Source organism: Lissotriton helveticus, chromosome 2_1 (assembly GCF_964261635.1).
Source record: "Lissotriton helveticus chromosome 2_1, aLisHel1.1, whole genome shotgun sequence".
Lineage (NCBI taxonomy): Eukaryota > Metazoa > Chordata > Amphibia > Caudata > Salamandridae > Lissotriton > Lissotriton helveticus.
This window is the reverse complement of record NC_136059.1, coordinates 1,176,768,105-1,176,784,829: the sequence shown is the minus strand read 5'-3', so window position 1 is coordinate 1,176,784,829 and position 16,725 is coordinate 1,176,768,105.

The window sequence follows — 16,725 nt, the reverse complement described above, 5'->3', positions numbered from 1 at the left end:
CTCCAACAACCTCTGTTCCAACCAGGATGTCCACACAGAAACCCCAATGGAGGAGGAAGAGTAATTATAGTGAGTAGAAGAATGAAATATTAGTAATAGAGGTGACAGAGCATGAAAATCAACTCTTTGGTACCTCCAAATTTCCATTAGAGAAGAAAGAGGCAATTTGGCAGGCCATAGTGGACAAGATTAACAGTGTTGGGCAAGCTAAGAGGAGAGTGCCAGAGTGCAAGACCTCCTGGCACGATCATAAGCATAAGACCAAGGAGAAAATAGCAGCCAACCTGAAGGCAGGCATGCCGACAGGAGGAGCCGGAGTAGCTGACGGCCTTAGAGGAGCAGGTGGCCCCAGTCATTTCAGCAGAGTTGGTGGCAGGAGTTCCCAGGCAGAACAGTGCTGCCCATGAGGATCAACAAGACCTACAGGGTAAATTACAATAAGGGACAATATGAGCAAAATGTCATGCAGTGCAGCACACCAACCTTTGTCCCTCCACAATGCTGCACAGTTTGTAAGGGAATGGGTAGTAATCGTTTTTATGTACAGTTATACATCACATAAATGTAAGTCAAACTGCCCGGTTACATGTTGTTCAGTTCAGTCCAGTTCCATCAAGTATGTCCATTCCATGTCAATCAATAAATCAATCAATCAATGCATTTCTAAAGCGCGCTACATACCCGTGAGGGTCTCGAGGCGCTGGGGCGGGGGTGGGGGGAGGGGGGCTGCTTCTGATCGAAGAGCCAGGTCTTGAGAAGTCTTCTGAAGGCCAGCAGGTCCTGGGTCTGTTGTAGGCTGGTAGGGAGAGCGTTCCAGGTTTTGGCGGCGAGGTAGGAGAAGGATCTGCCGCCGCCGTTGGTTTTCCGGATACGAGGAACTGTGGCGAGGGCGAGGTTGGCAGAGCGGAGGCTGCGGGTGGGGGTGTGGAAGCTGAGTCGGTCGTTGAGGTATGTTGGTCCAGAGTTGTGTAGTGCTTTGTGTGCGTGGATGAGGAGTTTGAAGGTGATCCTCTTGTTGACGGGGAGCCAGTGCAGGCCTCTCAGGTGGGGTGTGATGTGACTGCGTCGGGGGACGTCGAGGATCAGTCGAGCCGAGGCATTCTAGATTCATTGTAGTCGTATCAGGAGCTTGGTTGTTGTTCCTGCGTAGAGGGCGTTCCCATAGTCGAGTCTGCTGGTGATGAGGGCCTGGGTGACGGTTTTTCTCGTGTCAGGGGGAATCCATTTGAATATCCTGCGGAGCATTCGGAGGGTGTTGAAGCAGAAAACGAAGACAGCGTTGACTTGCTTGGTCATGGAGAGGGTGGAGTCCAGGATGAACCCCAGGTTGTGTACGTGGTTGGTGGGTTCCGGGGCTGTGTCTAACGATGTGGACCACCAGGAGTCGTCCAGGGCTGATAGGGTGGGACCGAGGATGAGGACTTATGTCTTGTCTGAATTCAGCTTCAGTCTGCTGTCCTTCATCCAGTTGGCGACGGCCTTCATTCCTCTGTCGAGGTTGGCTTTGGCGGTGTGGGGGTCTTCGGTGAGGAATATTATCAGCTGGGTGTCGTCGGCATAGGAGATGATGTTTAGGTTATGTAGTCGTGCGACGTGGGCGAGAGGTGCCATGTAGATGTTGAACAGCGTCGGGCTGAGGGAGGATCCCTGTGGGACGCCACAGATGATCTCGGTGGATTTCGAGCGGAAGGGTGGGAGGCGGACGCTCTGAATTCTGCCGGAGAGGAAGGATGTGGTCCAGTCCAGGGCCTTCTCTTGGATTCCAGCGTCATGGAGGCGTGCTGATAGGGTGCGGTGGCAGACCGTGTCGAAGGCTGCTGATAGGTCCAGGAGGATGAGGGCGGCTGTTTCTCCTTTGTCCATCAGGATCCTGGTGTCGTCGGTGGCGGCGATGAGGGCGGTCTCGGTGCTGTGGTTGCTGTGGAAGCCGGATTGGGAGGGGTCCAGGATGTTGTTGTCTTCGAGGTAGCGTGTTAGCTGTTTGTTGACAATCTTCTCTGTCACTTTTGCCGGGAACGGAAGCAGGGAGATGGGCCGGAAGTTCTTAAGGGCCTTTGGGTCCGCCTTGGGTTTATTCAGTAAGGCTTTGATCTCGGCGTGCTTCCAGCTTTCCGGGAAGGTTGCTGTCTCGAAGGAGATGTTGATTGTTTTCCGTAGGTGGGGTGTGATGGTAGTGCTTGCTATGTTGAAAACGTGGTGGGGGCAGGGGTCGGAAGGGGATCCGGAGTGGATGGAGTTCATGGTCTTGGCGGTCAGGCGATTGGTGCGGGTTGAGGTCGCGGGGGTGGTTGGTGGTCTCGGTGGTGGGTGCGGGGGTGTCGGAGTTGAAGCTGAAGCTGTCGTGGATGTCGGTAATCTTGCGATGAAAGAAGGTGGCCAGGGAGTCGCACAAGTCCTGTGATGGTGGAATGTCGTTGGTGTTGGAGCAGGGTTTGGAGAGTTCTTTTACGATGCTGAAGAGCTCTTTGGTGTTGTGTACGTTGTTGTCTAGGCGGTCCTTGAAGGCGGTCCTCTTGGTGGTCCTGATGAGTTGGTGGTGTCCGCGTGTGGCGTTCTTTTGGGCTGTGTGGCTGTCTGGTGTTCGGTCGTGGAGCCATTTCTTCTCCAGTTTCCGCCAGGTGCTCTTGGAGGTCCGGAGGTCTTCGGTGAACCAGGCGGCTTTCTTGTTGGTGTGGTTGGTAGTGGGGATCTTGAGAGGGGCGAGGGTGTTGGCGCAGTCGTTGATCCACTGTTTGAAGTTGGTGGCGGCGGTGTCGGGGTCAGTTGGGTCAGCGGGTGGTCTCAGGGCATGGGTGGTATTCAGTTGGTCCTTGGTGACCTTGCCCCAGCAGTGGTGTGGCAGCTGTTGGGTGCGGTGGTGTGTGGAAGGTTTTCTGAAGGTGAAGTGGACGCATCTGTGGTCTGTCCAGTGGGGTTCGGTGGTGTGGTTGAAGGAGACGTGAGGGCTTGCGGAGAAGATGGGGTCCAGCGTGTGTCCAGCAGCGTGGGTGGGTGTCGTCACAAGCTGTTTGAGTCCAAGGTTGGCGAGATTGTCGAACAGGGCGGTGGAGTTGGCGTCGTTGTTGTTTTCGAGGTGGAAGTTCAGGTCCCCGAGGAGGATGTAGTCCGTGGAGGCGAGGGCGTGGGTGCTGACTAGGTCGGCGATGGTGTCGCTGAACTGTGGTCATGGACCGGGTGGTCTGTAGACGAGAGTTCCTCTAAGGGTTGTGTTGGGGTCGGTGTGGATCTGGAAGTGCAGTGGTGAGGGTGTCGTCGGTGTTGGTCGAGACTCTGAGGGTGTCCATGTGGATGATGGCGATTCCCCCTCCAACTCCGTTGGCGCGGTCTCTGCGGGAGATCTTGTAGCCTTCAGGGATGGCTATGGCGATGTCGGGTGCTGAGGTGGCGTTCAGCCAGGTCTCTGTCAGGAAGGCGACGTCGGGCGGTAGAGTCTAGGAGGTCCCAGAGTTCGATGGCGTGCTTGCGGGCGGAGCGGGTGTTGAGGAGGATGCAGCGGAGTTGGTTGGGTTCTTTGGTAGGAGGTTTGGTGGGCTGGATGCTGGTGAATCTGCAGTTCCGGCAGGTGAAGGGCCCTTGGGTGTGCTTTCGGGATGGCCTGGTAGCAGGGGTGGTCTCGTCCGGTGTTGAGTGCGTGGAGGGTGCTGGGGTCGTAGTGCAGTCTGGCATTGCGGGGGGCGCGGGGTCCAGGGGTTCTGGCGTTGGGCGTTGTCCAGGCGCGGACGGGTGCAGACAGGCTTGCCTTTGGCGCGCCAGCGGCGTGTCTGCTGCGCGCCTCCGCTGCACTTCCGTGCGGCGTCCTCCATAAGAGGCGAAGTGGGAGGGAGGAGCAGCTGGGAGGCGGGAGCGGGGTGGCCAATGGGAGAGGGGAAGGGACACAGAAGGCAAAAGGGGGCGGGGCCGCAGGGGAGCAGCGGCGGGAAGCGTGGAGCGGGGGGCACAGAGGGCAAGGGGCTAAGGGAATGGCAACAGAATAACAAACAGAAATCCAAATACAGAGAACAATACAGTAAATCAAAAGTGCGAGGAGAAAGACAACTTAGCAAGGGGAGCGCAGCAACAGTCACTAGGGCACACCAGCGGCGAACTCTCAGCGGAGGATGCCGAGGGGAGAGTCACGGGCGCATAGGAGAAGCCGTGCGGCATGGGGGCGACCAGAGGTCAGGTCACGTTGGATGTTCAGCACCAGTTCAGGGTGACATTTGTATTCTGGGAGTTGTAATGAAATGTATAACTTGACTCATCAGAGCTGCAAGTCCCACAATACAAAACAAAGAGAGGAATAACACATCATTTATGGATACTTGGACCCTGTCTAACTTGACGGTGAAAATGCCCGCCTCCTTGCACCATCAGGTCAGTATGTCTTACATTGTGCCCGTGCAGCCAAATATATTCTGTAAAGCAATGGAATGGGGTTATCAGAGGATAAACTCCTCACCTGAAAGGGGGGTCAGGTGCGGGCCACGTGATGTATCACCACATAGGAACATGGGAAGAGCTAAGTGCAAAGTCACTAGAATGAAACTGCATTGCACACAGCTGTCCTGATATGTGGGGTGAGAGCATACATGTGTTGCCTGCTATGGTAGAGACCACCCTAACTTCTGCCATGTGCAAATTCATACTGAGATTGGGGTTGAATGTAAGTGATGCACACCAGAGGGTCATGAGCCTCATTGACAGAAATTTGGCAGGTCACCTTGCTGCGCTGCCCTATGCCAAAGTTAAATGGCAAGAATGCACTGTATGTATGCAATAGACTGCATTCCTGTCTTTTGTCCCAGCACTTGTGCTTTTTTGACAGGCTAGTGCCAACACAGGCACTGCAGTGCATGCAGGATAGTGTTTGGTGCAGGAAGGGGCCCCTTGCTGCACAGAAGCATTCCTAAGAGGTGTTTTCTTCTTTGTATGTCTGCTGCAGAATGTAACACAAATAGAAAGAGGTAAGAACAAGGAGAAATAAAGAAATTACTCCTTGTTAAGCCTCGCCTCAGGAGGTATAAGAATTTTGCACTTCCCCAGTATTACATGATGTGTTCATCTGGGGCAGCATCAAAATCCATGGGTCCTGTTGGAAACACCCACTGCAATGCCCATGGAAGGCCTCTCGAGAGCAGAGTAAGGCAAGGAACCGATTGGCCCTGCGTTGCCCTACTCAACATTTATGAGGACACTCAAAGCCATGCAGGGTGACTTTGCTTGGTTCAAGAAATATGATTTAGAGTCCTACGCCACTGATGCACCACTTCACATGGTGCAAAGATGATGCAAGGCTCTCAATAATCAGCCCATATGTGTGTTTGTTGAAAGAATAGATGGTGTGTGAGCCTGATGTGCCCCTGGAGCACATTGAACTGGTACTGTGTTTGAATGGGGAGACAGATCGAGCACATACAGAATTAATGCCTTTTAAACATTTGGTCCATTTAGAACAGATGAATTGTTAAATGAGCTCATGCCTGACCACGATGAATTCAGTATCTGCTCTCTCCAATTATAATATACTAAATTATCTGACTTTTGAGATAAAACAAAGACATTGGAAAAAGGAAAAGGGAAACATTCCTACTATGTTAATGGTCAAAGGATTGGTCAGTTTAAGGAGTATGTGTACCTGGGCATAATAGATAAATAAAGCATCGCTTTGGATGTCAAAATGGTGGCTCTGGTGGCAAACTGATGGCTTAATTATTGAGAACCGATGCATCCCTGTGCTAAGGCAGCGATACTTCCCAAAATGTTGTGCAGTTTGAAACAGAGTTGATACATCATATTTACAGTTTGGCGCACCATGGAGTAAGGTCCCATGGAATGTTGTAAAAAAATTACGCTTTCATGGGCAGGCTGCTGCAGGTGAAGCTGATGCAAGTGAAGGAAAGTGACACTAGGCTGCTTTGCGGTTATAAGCCACCATTTACGAACCGCAAAACACCCTAGCGTCACATTGGAGGGCGTAAAAAAAACATTAAAAAGTGACACATTTAGAAAAAAAGTTTCCACATACCTCACAGTAAGGTTGAACAGGCAGCAGGTGTTTTCTTCTTTGCATGTGTGCTGCAGAATGCAATACACATAGAAAGAGGAAAGAACATGGAAAAATGAAGAAATTACTCCTAGTTAGGCCTCACCTCAGGAGGCATAAGCATTTTGGGCTTCCCCATGTTTACATGATTCGGTAATCTGGGGCAGCATCAAAATCCATGGGTACTGTTAGAAACACCTCCTGAAATGCCCCTGCAAGGCCTCAGGAACACAGAGTAAGGCAATGCGCCGTTGGCACTGTGTTGCCCTACTCAACATTTATGAGGACACTCAAAGCCATGCAGGGTGATTTGCTTGGTTTACGAAATATAATATAGAGCCCTGCACCACTGATGTACCACTTCACGTGGTGCAAAGGTGATGCAAGGCTTTCAATTATAAGCCCCAATGTGTGTTTGTTTTAAAGAATAGATGGTGTGTGAGTCCGGTGTGCCCCTGGAGCACATTGAACTGGTACTGTGTTTGAATGGGGATACATTGCGTAGCAAGGAGATGAGATGTGACGTGAGTGCTGCAAGATAGCCTGAGCAATAAACATGCACTGCTTTGTCTGATCGTGTCACACTTGTGTCACAGCTGGAAATGGATTACTAACAAGAGGTCATTGGTGTACTAACTCCTACATGTGATGCAGACCTTGGTGTAGATATTGCATGTGTCAGAAGGGTGCTGGAAAAAGAAATGTCTTACCATGCCACATGTGTCAATGCAGAAGCTTGTGAAAATGGGAATTGTGAAGTACCAGGATCAGCTTGGTGGCCACAGCTATGGGCAGGATTCATGGATGGTTGGAGGGTGAGGTGTATGGGTCTAGTTGTGTGGCATTACTGGATAGGTACATGTCACAGAATATCATGATGACTAGCATGTGGGATACAGCTTGACCCATAGCCCTCAAATACAGGCAGCCATGTGGGTCAATTAGATTTGGTGACTCACATTGTTGGTGTTGTTATCACATGAGAATCAATGTATGATCTACGAGCCATCAGTGTGTGACAGTAAGTGGAATCCCTGGGACAAAATGAGGATTGCCAGAGGAGTCATGTACACGTACGAGTGAGTGGGGCAGAGTCAAACAATATGGGATACTCTGCGGATAACCAACTCTGGTTATGATAAAATAGGGTGAGTCTCAGTGCTAGCATTCTGCCTAGTCGGACTGGGCCTAATCCTTCAGAGTACACATTGCACACTGGCCTGAAATATGAAGCCAAGTGTGTTAGTAATAGCATCACATGAGTAAACACATATTGGAAAACCATGGTAAGTGAATGCCCTGACACATCCATGCAGTGTAGTAAGGTTGCTAGCTGTGTAGAGAGTTGTGTGCATGCATATGAAACATGAGCCGTTGGCCACATGAATGCACAATGTACATGCAAGACAGCAGAACAAGGCAGAATGCTTTGGCGAAGTGTGTGAATGGCAGACTGCAGGATAAAATCCAATACATGACCAAACCCACATCACTTTCCCTGGAGCTGTTGGCTGAGTAGTGGCCAGAGAGAATGGAGGTACCCACGTGCCTTGGTGCAATGTGTACAGTAGTTGTGTCAATCTGTGAAACCACATTCAGAATAGCCATCATGAAAACCAAATATAATCACCAAGGCAGATGCGATCTTACATCAACATACCTGCACCGCCAGGGCAGGCCATCAAGCTGTCCATCTATGTTGCAATGTGTGGTCTGACCTGAAAAATCACTGTGGTCACACAGTGATATTGTGAACAAAGCTGAGATACTGCCAACTGCATGGCAACTACAGTGCAACTTGGCAATATTTCCTAAGAGTCACAAACCAGTTGCCCACCAGACACCGTAACTAGAGAGCAGGAAGTGTCCAAGAATAAATGTTTGAAAGGGTGGACCCAGGGCTGAAGACTAAGACAGAGAGAAAGAGGGGCCATAGGCAGTCCAGCACGCAGTGCTTGCTTGTATAAACTTACTCTCCCTGACGAGCAATAACATATTACAAATACCTGACTGGTGCCGGGTCCTTTCTGGAAAGCCATCCCCCAAACTACACTCTGTTCCCAAATACTAAGTGCTTAATTTGAGCGGGTGGTTACCGATGGGGTTTCAGGCACACATTTGTGGTGACCAGCACTTATTATTACCTCATTACATTTTCACCCACAGAAATCGAGAGAAAAACCACAAAAGGGGGAATGAAAGAGAAAGCAAAAGGTGGGAAGAAGCAGGGCTCGAGTCGAGGTACCACGCGGGTGGACGGCGTTCCCCCACTTATTTTGCCGGGGGGACACCGTCCCCCCTGCCAAACAGCTGGACTTAACTCTTTGGCCTCTCTGGGACGAGGAGCTCGGCACATTTCGTGACGTCACTTCCGGTGACAGCGTACCCCCACTTCTTTTTATACGACTTGTGCCCTGGGAAGAAGCAGAAATGAGATAGAACTAGTGAGAGTCATATAAAGGGGCAGGGAATTACCGGTAATGAATGAAAGAGGTTTTGAGGTGGAATCAAGACTAATTGGTCTTGGTATTTGGCACACCCAATATTCGCTGACCACAGTCTTCCGATGAAAGCTTTGGGCTCTGGGACTTTTTATTTTACAAATGAATCACTGCAAACGCCTACAGTTATTCACCATTCACACAGTAATAGCCAGCCCCCACTAACAACTTCCTCTATGTGGATGCAGTCGGTAACATTTCAATGCTTTGCAATTGTAGGAGCAAGCACACTGCAATGAAGTATATCTTTGAAAATCACAATAAAGTAGGGCACCTTTCTGCTGCTTATTTTCCTTGTGATTCTCAATAGATTAAAATAGTGACAGTGTGAGTCTAGCTTTTAAAGCCATTTGGAACGTTGTGTTTTGTGTTTTTAACTATCACAATGCCTGCACATTGTCTGCAGGCTTTGCAGCCCCTGGAAATCCTGTGCAATATTTCAAGACAATCATAAGTAGCATTTCCTCATGCTGGGGTTTCAAAGCATTGCTTTGAAGCACTACGAAAACATATCAAAAACACAGGGGGGAGGTAGAGCCAATCGTTGGATTTGTGCTCCAATGATATGCGAATAAACAAAAGAAATCCAACTTGTGCTGGGGAGGTTGAGTGATCAAATGGATAATGAAGCACTCATTGTTTGTGAAAATACCCCTCACACACCAACAGGCCCCTTGGTGTCATGCTTCATCATCGGGGTCTTCGCACCCCTCTATCGGGATGCGGCGTGCTGCGACCAACGGCTACGCGGGAGCACTACAGGTGTTGGCTATGTGTGGTGTCCAGTGTGTGGGTTATATTTATAAGTGAGTAGGGTGTGCGGTGAAAGTTAAAAAGTACCTGGCGCTAGAGTGAAAAAGAAAACATTTTTATTCTGTGCTCTGGCTGGTACTGTTAAAAGAAAGTGCAGGGCGAGGTCAGACCTGTTATATTGATGAACAGGACCTCTAGTGTGCTTTTTGTGTCGACATGTTTCGGAGACAAGCTCCTTCTTCAGGACAGGGGCACAAACTCCCTTCCCTACTCACGTCTTCTTTTACATAAAAAGTGTATTTACATAAAAAGTGAAAATTTTAATCGGCTAAGTGTGCCTACAGCGGTCTGCTAGAGGCACAATGACCTGTAGAAAGACAAAAGGACAAAAATATGTCACCTAATGGTTACCCATGTAGCGGGTAGTTCATGCAGGTGCAGTCACCTGGAACCTCACCATTTTGCTTATATTAAGCTTTGAAACATAAACGACTCACAACACAAACAACATAAAACACATAGGATACTAGGTTTTTACTGTAAGTTTTTTCATACTTCTGAAGCTTGATTTGTTGGCTTCATGAGCAAAAGGGACGTCGGGGTGTTGCATCAATGGCTATCTGCAGTGAAGAATGAGGCTTTTACAATTCATTCTGTTACACTTACTTATTTAGATGGTTTCAGGTTCTCGTGGCCTGATGGTGTTTTATCGCTATTGATACTCACAGACTCAGGACGCTCTGGTCACCGTCTTACCCCGCACGCTGCTCCGCTGATGTGGAGACAGGTAGCGGTGATCGTTTATTTATAGCCCATTTCGTTAATTAGGCGGAAGCAAAGATCGTCCCATGTATGGGTATTCCGCTCTGTGGCCATACAGGGCATCTGTATGTTACAGGCGAGGCAGCATAGGATCAGTGTCTGCGAGTGTCGCTGGTTGTTTGTGAGCATGCGCACCCTCTATCCACTGATCTAAAGTACATGTTTACTCCGGAGCTGTCTATGCTTCGCGCATGCGCAGCTCGTGTGCGCACGCCAAGCTCCGTGACTACAGTGCGCGTGTGAGGTCTGCAGAGTCCCGATCTTATCACGGTCTGGACGGAGAGACTAGTGTGACGTACTTTTGGCATTATACTGATTGATAGAATCCTAGTTTCTGGGGTCGAAAAAGCAAAGCCCTACTAAGCAGACTACCATTGATCTTTCCAGTGTGGATTTTGGTGGCATGGTTGTGGTCCAAGGCTGGACGATCGGTTAGATTAGTATAAACCTATACAATGGACCATATGTATGATTTCAGAGTCTCAGATACTTGGAAACGTGGTCCTATTATATCTAACCCAACGAACATCATTGTTTATAGTGGACAGTCATTCTTCAGTGGTCTCTTATACCGACAATTGACTCCATGGGACGTCATCGTTAAGCCCATGCAGATGGGTGCCCAGACGGAACACCCAACGTTGTTCCTTTAGAAAGAGGCCCACATCAGAGGGTAACTGTTCAATGATGGTCCATTTTAGATCGTTTACGCAATGCTGGGAGGTCAGGAAATGAGCAGCCATTTTAGTAGTACTTTTTTTACAACGCACATTACTCTTATGTTCATTCATTCGCATTTTCATGGCTCGTGTGGTCATGCCCACATATTCCAGATTGCATGGGCATTTTATAAGATAGATCACATTTCTTGAATTACAATTTGTGAACCTCCTTTGTTCCCATGTTGAGCCATTGCTGAAGTTGAGTCTGGTACTTTTCGTGGTGAGATGACAGCTGCTGCAATTCCCGCATGGGTAATGTCCATGGATACTCATTGTTGGTTGTGTGGGTGCCATTGTTGTTTTCGGTCGGGTCTTAACCAAAATGTCTTTGAGATTGCGCCCCCTACGGTGTGCGAACATCGGTTTCTCCAGGTTTAGTTTGCCGCATGTAAGTATTCTCCAATGCCTGTTAACTAATTTGGACACCTCATTGGACACTGTGTTGTACGTTGTGATACAGATGGGTCGTTTATTTTCAATAGGATCCTTGATTCGTTCCTCCAATAACGCCTCTCTGTTATTGTTTTTCGCCCTCTTGAACGCTTTGTTAATAATCCTGTTCGGATATTCACGTGATTTGAGTTTCTCTTTCAAATCTTCCGCCTGTTTTTTAAATTGGCACAAATCTGTACAATTACGCCTTAGGCGTAAAAACTGTCCATATGGCAAGTTTTCACGCAGATGTCGGGGGTGAAAACTGTCGTACCTCAATAAACAGTTTCTAGAGGTTGGCTTGAAGTGAGTCGTGGTTTTTAACATCCCTGCTTCCGCATAAATGTTGAGGTCCAGAAACACCAAGGACTGGTTTGAAATGGTGATTGTGAAATTCAAGAAAGCGTTCTGGTTATTGAGCCTTTCCAAAAAAGTCATTGCGGACAAATGATCACCTTCCCATATGACCAGAATGTCGTCAATATACCTCTTCCAGCATTTTATCTTAGACCTGTATGGATTCTGTTCATGTAGGATTTTGTTTGTCTCAAGGTGGTGCACATAGAGACCAGCCAGGCTAGGAGCAAATGTGCTTCCCATGCTGGTCCCATGGCATTGTTGGTTTATGGTGGTCTTATACTGAAGAAAGTTTTTTTGCAGTGCCAAGGAGATGCATTCCAAAACCAATCCTCGAGGAGTTTGATACTTCCACGGTGTGGAGAAGAGCACCTCCTCAATTATTAGTAGTGTTTCATCATGAGGGAGGCTGGTGTAAAGGCTCTCCACGTCGAGTGAAAGCAGTAGCTGTGTATTTGGATCAAAAGTTGTATCTTGTAGGAGTTGTAAAACGGCCTTCGTGTCTTTTAGGTAAGTACTGGTTGATTGTACTAGGGGTCTCAAAAATGCGTCAGCGAATTTCGACAAAGGTTCCAAAATCGAGCCGATGCCAGAGACTATCGGTCGGCCAGGCGGCTGGTTGAGGTCCTTGTGGATTTTAGGAATGCTGTAAAAATAAGGGATGCGTGGTCTTTTCTGAGTTAGGAATTCTCCTTCCTTTTTGCTCAACCAATCATGTGTTACGCCTTCCTCTATCATCCCACCGATTTTGATCCGAAGGCTCTCCGTGGGGTCTTGTTGCAGTACCATGTAGTTGCGTCTGTCCGATAGTACTCTTAGACACTCGTTGTCATAGTATTCCGTGGATTGTAACACAATGGCACCACCCTTATCAGCTGGCTTAATAACTATGCTGGCATCATCCGCTAGGGTTCTCAAGGCAAGTTGTTCTTCCTTTGTTGTATTATGGAAGGTGCGTGTGGATGAAACATCCAGTTTGTTGACGTCGGTTAACACCGCTTTTTCAAAAGCCAGTAACTCGATAGGGAGTGCTGAATCGGGAGGGGTAAAGGTCGACTTGGGTCTCAAACCTGTATCGGTTGTCATGGCTGGTGTCGGTTTGTCCATAAAGAAGGCTTGTAGTTTCAGTTTTCGGACAAATTCCTTCATTTCTAGGTTCACCTTAAACATGTCCGGTCTTTGTGTCGGTACAAAGCCCAAACCTTTGTTCAGTACCTGCTGCTCGATATTTGTTAGGGGTTTGGACGTTAAATTCACCACTAGGTTCCTCTCTGGTTGCTGGTTGATGCTTGGTTGGGCAGGGAGCCTGTCATGCTCCTGGTTTGTCGGGGGTTTCCTTGGTCTGCCTCTTCCCATGTCACGTTGTTGCCTTTCCGGTTCCTCCCCCGTGTCCCCGGGCGGGAGCCTAAAAAAGGCTGTTGACCGTAGAAGGCTCCATTGAAGTCCTGGTTCCATTGTGGGAAACCTTGGGCGTCTGTAGGGTGATTAAACTGGAATGGCTGGAAAGGTGGTGGTCCCATGTATTGTGGGTACTGTTGTTGGTAACCTCTCCACCCACGTTGTCTTGGAAATTGTTGTCTCCTCTGTCTCCAACCTCCTCGGTTCTGGCGATTCCTTCTGCCACCGCTGGAGTTTGAACTGGCGGTGCTGTTGTCAGACCCATCACTATCTGTGTCATTTCTTGTAGAGACATAATCAGCTTTAGTGTATGGATAAGTCCCTTCAGGTGTAAATTTATCTTTGTCCTTGGCCAGTTTATTGAGCTTGCTTTGTTTCAGGGTGAACTCGAACTCTGTCATTTGCTGGTTGAGTTCGTCTAGTCTGTTTTTGAGCTCGTCGGTTGACATATACGTGTTGAGTTTGACCTCAATCTTTCCAATGTCAATTTTTAGTTCCTGTGTCTCCGAAACATGTCGACACAAAAAGCACACTAGAGGTCCTGTTCATCAATATAACAGGTCTGACCTCGCCCTGCACTTTCTTTTAACAGTACCAGCCAGAGCACAGAATAAATTTTTTTTCTTTTTCACTCTAGCGCCAGGTACTTTTTAACTTTCACCGCACACCCTACTCACTTATAAATATAACCCACACACTGGACACCACACATAGCCAACACCTGTAGTGCTCCCGCGTAGCCGTTGGTCGCAGCACGCCGCATCCCGATAGAGGGGTGCGAAGACCCCGATGATGAAGCATGACACTAAGGGGCCTGTTGGTGTGTGAGGGGTATTTTCACAAACAATGAGTGCTTCATTATCCATTTGATCACTCAACCTCCCCAGCACAAGTTGGATTTCTTTTGTTTATTCGCATATCATTGGAGCACAAATCCAACGATTGGCTCTACCTCCCCCCTGTGTTTTTGATATAGTCTAGGCAGCGTGCAGCTGCGGGAGTTATACCCCTAACTCTCCCCACAACACATAAATCACACATACTAGATACCTGTAGACCACAGCGGTCGCAAAACATGGAGGACGAACATGGTCTAACTTTTGGCGAAGACGAAATTGATAGAATCCTGGCAGCAGTTAACCCTTTTGAAGGTCTGACCAACCCCGAACCCGGCCCGAACATTGACGACTGGAACGAACTGGTGAAATTAAGACGGAATCAGATAAAGGCAGCACTGCACGGTCTGATAATGACACAATACCTAAGGAATAAGATGGGACCTCCGGGTTTGATCGTAAAAAACGAACCCTTCATTTTCCAAACGGACATGCAGTTTAAGAAAGAATGGTCATTAATTTCTTGGCACTGTACCAGGGACTGGTTAGTTTTGATCATAAAGACAGCAACCAGGATCACACAGGAACTAAAAATTGACATTGGAAAGATTGAGGTCAAACTCAACACGTATATGTCAACCGACGAGCTCAAAAACAGACTAGACGAACTCAACCAGCAAATGACAGAGTTCGAGTTCACCCTGAAACAAAGCAAGCTCAATAAACTGGCCAAGGACAAAGATAAATTTACACCTGAAGGGACTTATCCATACACTAAAGCTGATTATGTCTCTACAAGAAATGACACAGATAGTGATGGGTCTGACAACAGCACCGCCAGTTCAAACTCCAGCGGTGGCAGAAGGAATCGCCAGAACCGAGGAGGTTGGAGACAGAGGAGACAACAATTTCCAAGACAACGTGGGTGGAGAGGTTACCAACAACAGTACCCACAATACATGGGACCACCACCTTTCCAGCCATTCCAGTTTAATCACCCTACAGACGCCCAAGGTTTCCCACAATGGAACCAGGACTTCAATGGAGCCTTCTACGGTCAACAGCCTTTTTTAGGCTCCCGCCCGGGGACACGGGGGAGGAACCGGAAAGGCAACAACGTGACATGGGAAGAGGCAGACCAAGGAAACCCCCGACAAACCAGGAGCATGACAGGCTCCCTGCCCAACCAAGCATCAACCAGCAACCAGAGAGGAACCTAGTGGTGAATTTAACGTCCAAACCCCTAACAAATATCGAGCAGCAGGTACTGAACAAAGGTTTGGGCTTTGTACCGACACAAAGACCGGACATGTTTAAGGTGAACCTAGAAATGAAGGAATTTGTCCGAAAACTGAAACTACAAGCCTTCTTTATGGACAAACCGACACCAGCCATGACAACCGATACAGGTTTGAGACCCAAGTCGACCTTTACCCCTCCCGATTCAGCACTCCCTATCGAGTTACTGGCTTTTGAAAAAGCGGTGTTAACCGACGTCAACAAACTGGATGTTTCATCCACACGCACCTTCCATAATACAACAAAGGAAGAACAACTTGCCTTGAGAACCCTAGCGGATGATGCCAGCATAGTTATTAAGCCAGCTGATAAGGGTGGTGCCATTGTGTTACAATCCACGGAATACTATGACAACGAGTGTCTAAGACTACTATCGGACAGACGCAACTACATGGTACTGCAACAAGACCCCACGGAGAGCCTTCGGATCAAAATCGGTGGGATGATAGAGGAAGGCGTAACACATGATTGGTTGAGCAAAAAGGAAGGAGAATTCCTAACTCAGAAAAGACCACGCATCCCTTATTTTTACAGCATTCCTAAAATCCACAAGGACCTCAACCAGCCGCCTGGCCGACCGATAGTCTCTGGCATCGGCTCGATTTTGGAACCTTTGTCGAAATTCGCTGACGCATTTTTGAGACCCCTAGTACAATCAACCAGTACTTACCTAAAAGACACGAAGGCCGTTTTACAACTCCTACAAGATACAACTTTTGATCCAAATACACAGCTACTGCTTTCACTCGACGTGGAGAGCCTTTACACCAGCCTCCCTCATGATGAAACACTACTAATAATTGAGGAGGTGCTCTTCTCCACCCCGTGGAAGTATCAAACTCCTCGAGGATTGGTTTTGGAATGCATCTCCTTGGCACTGCAAAAAAACTTTTTTCAGTATAAGACCACCATATACCAACAATGCCATGGGACCAGCATGGGAAGCACATTTGCTCCTAGCCTGGCTGGTCTCTATGTGCACCACCTTGAGACAAACAAAATCCTACATGAACAGAATCCATACAGGTCTAAGATAAAATGCTGGAAGAGGTATATTGACGACATTCTGGTCATATGGGAAGGTGATCATTTGTCCGCAATGACTTTTTTGGAATGGCTCAATAACCAGAACGCTTTCTTGAATTTCACAATCACCATTTCAAACCAGTCCTTGGTGTTTCTGGACCTCAACATTTATGCGGAAGCAGGGATGTTAAAAACCACGACTCACTTCAAGCCAACCTCTAGAAACTGTTTATTGAGGTACGACAGTTTTCACCCCCGACATCTGCGTGAAAACTTGCCATATGGACAGTTTTTACGCCTAAGGCGTAATTGTACAGATTTGTGCCAATTTAAAAAACAGGCGGAAGATTTGAAAGAGAAACTCAAATCACGTGAATATCCGAACAGGATTATTAACAAAGCGTTCAAGAGGGCGAAAAACAATAACAGAGAGGCGTTATTGGAGGAACGAATCAAGGATCCTATTGAAAATAAACGACCCATCTGTATCACAACGTACAACACAGTGTCCAATGAGGTGTCCAAATTAGTTAACAGGCATTGGAGAATACTTACAT